Here is a 7,610-nt window from a genome sequence, read left to right on the forward strand (position 1 = left end):
AGATGCATTCCAAAATTAAGGCCCCCAGCAGTAGAGAAACAAACAAACAATTAAAAACACTCACCTTTTAAAACTAGTTCTATCCTGGCTCTGTTCTATATTTCATAATGACACAACATTCAAATGCTACCTCTCAGATGCCATTCTTAAGAAAAACAAAATTCTTTTCCTATAAGAAACTGTGTTTTACTTGCAGATGAATTGGCTGATACCCTAGCCAAATATACATTTCGTATGAGAAATTTCAGCTTTCTTCAGCCAATAATTACCATCTAGCTCAGTGTCCCAGCATAAAAAAATTACTTCTGATGTGAACCAATGTATATGAGGTGCAGAGGTGCCCAAAGATGTACTTACCAAATCCAATGGATGTGTCATGATGATGGGAACGAGTGTTGTTGGGGGGGGGGGGAGAGGGGGGGTGGGGCGGTGGGGTTGAATGGGACCTCACATACATATTTTTAATGTAATATTATTACAAAGTCAATAAAAAATAAAAAAATAAAAAATAAAAAAAAAATTACTTCTAGTTTACATCAAAGATACATATTTGTAGCTCTCCTGACGCCATATATACATGCCAAACACTAAAAATTAGTATTTCAAAAGAAAGGTCCATTCAATAAATAACAGCTTCTATCTAAATATATGTATATGTTTTCACAGTTATATCTTTAAAGTTTACATTTGTTTTCTTCAAAAAATATTTCTCCTATAGTCTAGGAATAATATTTAAAAACTTAACTGATCAAACTGCAGTGCAAGAATGTATCAAATTAAATAAATCTTCTAAACTTTAATAAACAGATACTCAAAGTCAGTATAGACTGAGGTTTTAGTAAAGTGTACTCTGTCTGTGCCTATGAGTAGGTAAGACAGAGTCTTCTAAATATGATCGGAGAGAAACCCCCAAAATTTTTGAGATTTGGAAGGAACTGGCAGCTTCTGGATTTCTTGGGTGGGTGTCACTCTCTGGATTGCTATGCAACATAAATATTGAAGGCTAGGATCTTGTCTTAGAGTGACCCACAAATATACACTTCCATCATATGTCTCAGCAGCTAAAACACTACCATTAGTAGAAAAGTCACAGCAAAGATCATTGCTCGAAGGTGCAACTTGTACTAGACAAACCTCATCAATTCTCCAGAACCTCACCATTTTATCATCAGAAAGGCTTTCAATATGCAGTCCATCATGACTAAATGGTACAGACCATACCCACTAGTCATTTGGCACTCCAGTAAATATTGGAGTAGGTGGTGGAAACAGGTGCTCAGATTCCATCAGAATATCTCCAGTATGTGGATCCCAGATATATATTTGAGTATCATAAGATACAGTAGCCAATAATGCTCCATCAAGAGAAAAGTCACATACATCATGGTGATGTCCTTTTAATTTTTGTATCATGGCATATTTTTCTATATTCCAAAGGGAAATTTCTTTTCTGGCTCCAACTGAACACAGCATAGAAGAGTCAGGAGATAATGCACAGCTGTACACACAAATATGATGCCCCCTTAATACTTTCATCATATTTCCATCATCTTTTAAGTCTCACACTCTAAGAGTTTTTTCTCTTGAAGAAGACACTAGGATCAAGCTCTCATCTGGAACAAAAGTTAAAACTCTGACCACTTCAGTATGAGGTACCAGGTTAAGGTGGAGTTTTCCTGTATATACGTCCCATAGGTTGATATGCCTATTGTTTAACATGTGGCAAGGAGTAATTGATCTTTTCCAAATTTGAATCAATGCCATTCTATATTTACACAGAAACTCTTTTGCTGAAGCTGAAGATTGAAAATCAAGACTTGAGATTATATCTACACAGCCAATAATATCTTCACAAAGTTTATTTTTTTTACTATCATTATTATTTTGTCTTGAAAATCTTAAACTGCTTGAATTGGTGACATTCTTTGTGCCATGCAAGAGAAAATTTTAAGGCTCTGAGACCTTGGAAAAAGCATTACTTTATGAAGTATGAAAAGTCTTTCCACTGTTTCTGGGTCCTGAATGGAATATTATCTGACTGTGCCCGACTCTGGCTTCTGGGTACCAGTTAGATAGTATTCATAAATCACTGATATTGTGTAGATCACCCTTACTTTCCAGCACAGGGAATATCTGTTTTGCATGTCTCAAGAAAAATGGAAATAAATCTCCACATGAGTTGCACTGAGGCAAATAATATTCAAAACAATGTAAATGTCCACATCCAGGGAATGAGACTGTATAATATAATTTCTAAATCTTACGAAAACTTGATGGAAGAGATGAGCATCCAGTCTATAACCAGTACCCAGTTTCAGAATTATTTTTCTCTTATAAAACTTGTCTGAGATCTTCTGTACTTCATTCTTGTCTAGAAGATGTCTCCATCTACATTGTCTCCATGCTGGGACCTTGAGGTTTCACTGTCAGTGGAAAGAACAAGGGTGTGTTTGGGGCTTTGGAGTCATCAGTGGCAGAGGAAGAGGTAGTGGCAAGGGAAAGAATGTCCCCTGTAATCAAGGGAAAGCACCTAATGTGGGCATGAAAGGCAGAGCAGATGGCTGCCAGGTGACCAGTCTGGTACCCTGCCAGGAGCCGAGCCCACCACAGGGCACACTGATGGTGTACAATGCTTTATTTTGGTTAAAACTGCTTTATTGAATTGACATATAATAAATTTCATACAGCATGTACCCATTTTTAAATTTTAGTATTATCTTTTTTTAAAAAGATACATGAATCACACAAAATGTTACATTAAAAAATCTAAAAGTTTCCCATATAGCCCACACCCCACACTCCCCACTCCTCCCACATTGACAATTTCTTTCATTAGTGTGGTACATTCATTGCATTTGATGAGTACATTTTGCAGCATTGCCACATTGCAAGGATAATAGTTTACATTATAGTTTACACTCTATCCTAGTCCTTTCAGTGGGTTATGGAAGCTCTCAGGAGCACCACTACCTGGGATTGTATGTATTTTGACTGTCCCTGCAATATTATTGAGGATATCTCCAAGTCTCGAAGATCCCCAGTATCACACCTTTTTTTCCCTCTCCCTGCCTTCAGTAACTCCCATGGCCACTGATTTCACAAAATGATATAATTTCTTCCATTGCTAGAGTCACAAAAAGGGCAATGGATAAGGAAATATGACCCATCTATATGCTGTATACAAGAAACCCACCTTAGACCCAGTGATTCATGGAGGTTGAAAGAGAATGACTGGAAAACAATTTTACAAGCAAGCAATAAACAAAAAAAGGCTGGAGTAGCTATACTAATATTGGACAAGCTAGACTTTAAATGCAAAACTGTTGTGAGACACAGAGATGGACACTACATATTTGTAAAAGGAGTAATCTTTCAAGAAGAAAGAACAATCACAAATGTATAAGCACCTAACCAGGGTGCCTAGAACTATGTGAGTCAAGCACTGGAAAAACTAAATGAAGGAATAGATGCCTTGACAATTATAGTGGGGAATTAACACACCTTTATCACTATTAGACAGAACATCTCAACAGAGAATCAATAAAGAAACAAAGACTTTGAATAACATATCAGAGCATCTGGACCTAATAGACATATACAGAACATTACACCCAAATACAGCAAGACATACCTTCTTTCCCAGCTCACATGTCTTATTCTCCAAGATAGACCACATGCTAGGCCACAGAGAAAGTCTCAGTGAATTCAGAAAAGTTGAAATTATACTAAATAATTTCTCTGACCACAATGGAATGAAGCTGGAAATCTGCAAGGGCCAGAGAACAAGATTAAACACAAAGATAAGGAAGCTAAGCAACACACTCATAACAAACAGTGAGACAAGGAGGAAATCTCAAAACAAATCAGTAACTACCTTGAATCAAATGAAAACGACAACAAAACATGTCAAAACTTATGGGATGCAGCAAAAGTTGTACCAAGAGAGAAATTCATAGCTATAAATTCATACATCAAAAAAAAAGAAGAGGGAAGCAGACTTGGCCCAATGGATAGGGCATCTGCCTACCACACAGGAAGTCTGCGGTTCAAACCTGGGCCTCCTTGACCCATGTGGAGCTGACCCATGTGCAGTGCTGATGCATGCTAGGAGTGCCGTGCCATGAAGGGGTGTCCCCTGCATAGGGGAGCCCCACGCGCAGGAATGCACCCTGTAAGGAGAGCCGCCCAGCATGAAAGAAAGTACAGCCTACCCAAGAATGGCACGCACACATGGAGAGCTGACACAACACGATGACACAACAAAAAGAAACACAGATTCCTGGTGCTGCTGATAAGGATAGAAGTGGTTACAGAAGAACAAACAGGGATGGACACAGAGAGCAGACAACTGGTGGGGGAAGGGGAGAGAAATAAATAAAAATAAATAAATCTTTTTTAAAAAAAGAAAGAGCTAAAATTGAGAACCTAACTGCACACTTGTAAGAATTAGTGAAAAACAACAAACTAATCCCAAAGGTAGAATAAAGGAAGAAATAACAAAGATAAGAGCAGAACTAAATGAAATAGAAAATAAGAAAGCACTGGAAAAAATAAAACAAAGAGCTGGTTCTTTGAGATGAATAAAATTGACAAATCCTTAGCTAGAGAAACAAAGAAAAAAAGAGAGAATATGCAAAAACACAAAATAAGAAATGAGAAAGGGAATTTCACCACTTGCCCCACAGAAATAAAGAGTGCCATAAGAGGGTATTTTGGAAAACTATATGCCAACAAGAAGGACAATTTAGAGGAAATGGACAAATTCCTAGAAACACATATGCAGCATACACTGAAGAAAGAAGAAATTGATGATTTCAACAAACCAATCACAAGTGAAGAGATAGAATTGGTCATTGAAAACTTCCCAAATAAGAAGAGCCCTGGGCCAAAGGGTTTCACAGATGAATTCTACCAAACATTCCGAAAAGAACTAACAACAATCTTGCTTAAACTCTCTGAAAATATCAAAATAGAAAGAACATTGTCTAATTCATTCTATGATTCCAACATTACCCTATTACCAAAGCAAAAGAAAGAAACCACAAGAAAGGGAAGTTACAGACCAATCTCTCTAATGAACCTAGACGTGAAAATCCTCAACAAAATACTTGCTAATTGTATTCAACAACACGTTAAAGAAATTATACACCATGACCAAGTGGGTTTTATCGCTGGTGTGCAGGGCTAGTTCAATATAAGAAAATCAATCCATATAATACACCACACAAACAGATCAAAGGAAAAAAATCACATAATCATATCTATAGATGCAGAAAAAAGCATTTGAAAAATACAGCACCCTTTCCTGATAAAAACACTGCAAAAGATAGGAATAGAGGGAAACTTTCTGAACACGATAAAGGGAATATATGAAAAACCCATAGCTAACATCATTTACAATAGTGAAATTCTAAAATCTTTCCCTCTAAGATCATGAACAAGACAAGGTTGCCCACTATCACCCCTCCTATTTAACATGTGTTAGAAGTATTTCCTCAAGCACTAAGGGAAGAAACAGATATAAAAGGCATCCAAATCGGAAAGGAAGAAGTCAAAATTTCAGTATTTGCAGTTAACATGATTCTATACACAGAAAGCTCTGAGAAATCTACAACAAAGCTTCTAGAACTCATAAATGAGCTTGGTAAAGTCACAGGTTATAAGATCAATGCAAAAAAATCAGTAGCATTTCTGTACACAAATAAGGAGCAACCTGAAGAGGAAATTAAGAAAAAAAAACATTTACAATAGTAAATAAGTAAAATGAAATACATAGGAATAAATATAACTAAAGATGTAAAAGACTTATATGCAGAAAACTACACAAAACTGTTTAAGGAAATCAAAGAAGACTTAAATAAATGGAAGAATATTCACCATTCATGGATAGGAAAACTAAATATCATTAAGATGTCTATTCTACCCAAACTGACCTACAGATATAATGCATTCCCAAAAATTCAAAACAGCATTTTTTAATGAACTGGAAATACTATAAAAATAATTTGGAGGGGAAAGAGGCCCCAAATAGGCAAAGACATATTGAAAAAGTAAAATGAAATCAAAGGAATCATACTACCTGATTTTAAATCATACTACAAAGCTATAGTGATCAAAATGGCCTTGTATTGGTGCAAGGCTAGACATACTGACCAATGCAAAAAAATAGAGAGTTCTGATATAGATCATCGCATTTACGCTCACCTGATATTCAACAAGTCTACCAAGCCCACACAACTGGGAAAGAGTGGCCTCTTCAACAAATGGTGCTTGGAGAATTGGATATCCATATGCAAAAGAAGGAGAGAGGATTACCATCTCATACCTTATACAAAAATCAACTCAAGATGGATCAAAGACCTAAATATAAGAGTGAAGACCATAAAGACCTTGGAAGAAAATGTAGGGAAGCATCTACAGGACATTGTAACAGGAAATGGCTTCATGGACTTCACATCCAAAGAATGAGCAGTGAAAGAAAAAAATAGATATGTGGGACCTCCTCAAAAGTAAAACCTTTTGCACCTCAAAGGAGTTTATTAAGAAAGTGAAAAGGCAGCCTACCCAATGGGAGAAAATATTTGGTAACCATATATCTGATAGGAGTCTAATATTCAGCATACATAAAAAAATCCTATACCTTGAAAGTAAAAAGACAAACAATCATTTAAAAAATGGTCAAGAGATTTGAACAGATGCTTCTCCAAAGAAGAAATACAAATGGCTAACAAGCACATGAAATATGCTCAACATCACTAGCTATTAGGGAAATGCAATTCAAAACTACAATGAGATACAATCTTACACCCATTAGACTGGCAGTTATTAAAAAAACAGAGGACTACAAGTGTTGGAAAGGATATGGAGGGAAGGAAACCCTCATCCACTGCTGGTGGGAATGTAGAAGGATCCAGTCATTGTGGAGGACAGTTTGGTGATTCCTCAAAAAACTAGGTATGGATTTGCCATATGACCCAGCTATTCCACTGCTGTGTGTGTACCTAGAAGAACTGAAAACAAGGACATGAACAGATATATGCATGCCAATGTTCATAGCAGCATTATTCACTATTGCCAAAAGTTGGAATCAACCCACATGCCCAGCAACAGATGAATGGATAAACAAAATGTCGTATATGCATACAATGGAATACTACTCAGCCATAAGTAGGAATAGGTACTAACACATCGGATAACATGGATGAACCTTGAGGACCTTATATTGAGTGAAGCATGTCAGGTATTGAAGGACATATACTACATGACCACTCTTTTATGAATTAAGCAAATCAAGCTGTCTGAGAGAGTTAGAGACTGGAAGATAGGCTTACAGGAAACAGGGGAAATGAGGAAGATTATGAGCCAACACCCACATGGGTGAAATCTATGATAAAGTGGAGATAAGTAGTTGTGCAGTATAGGGATAAGATGGGGGCATAAGGATAATATTAGGTTGGGCTTTGTAGGCTTGAGGGGGGCTAGGGTTGGGAGGATGGGTCTGATGGTCCAAGGAATTGGGGGGAGATTTGGGGGAGAGCAAGTGAACACGGGAGATTGTTGGGTATGTAGTTGAAACTCTAATGTTGAGAAAACTCTTTAGAAAATGTAAG

The 7,610-nt window shown here is 36.9% G+C and overlaps 1 pseudogene; it reads right to left on the minus strand.

Annotated features, from left to right (window-relative positions):
• Nucleotides 1–885: 885 nt before the first annotated feature.
• Nucleotides 886–1,941, minus strand: LOC101435633 (WD repeat and SOCS box-containing protein 1-like; annotated as a pseudogene).
• Nucleotides 1,942–7,610: the final 5,669 nt, after the last annotated feature.

Source organism: Dasypus novemcinctus, chromosome X (genome assembly GCF_030445035.2).
Source record: "Dasypus novemcinctus isolate mDasNov1 chromosome X, mDasNov1.1.hap2, whole genome shotgun sequence".
Taxonomy (NCBI): domain Eukaryota; kingdom Metazoa; phylum Chordata; class Mammalia; order Cingulata; family Dasypodidae; genus Dasypus; species Dasypus novemcinctus.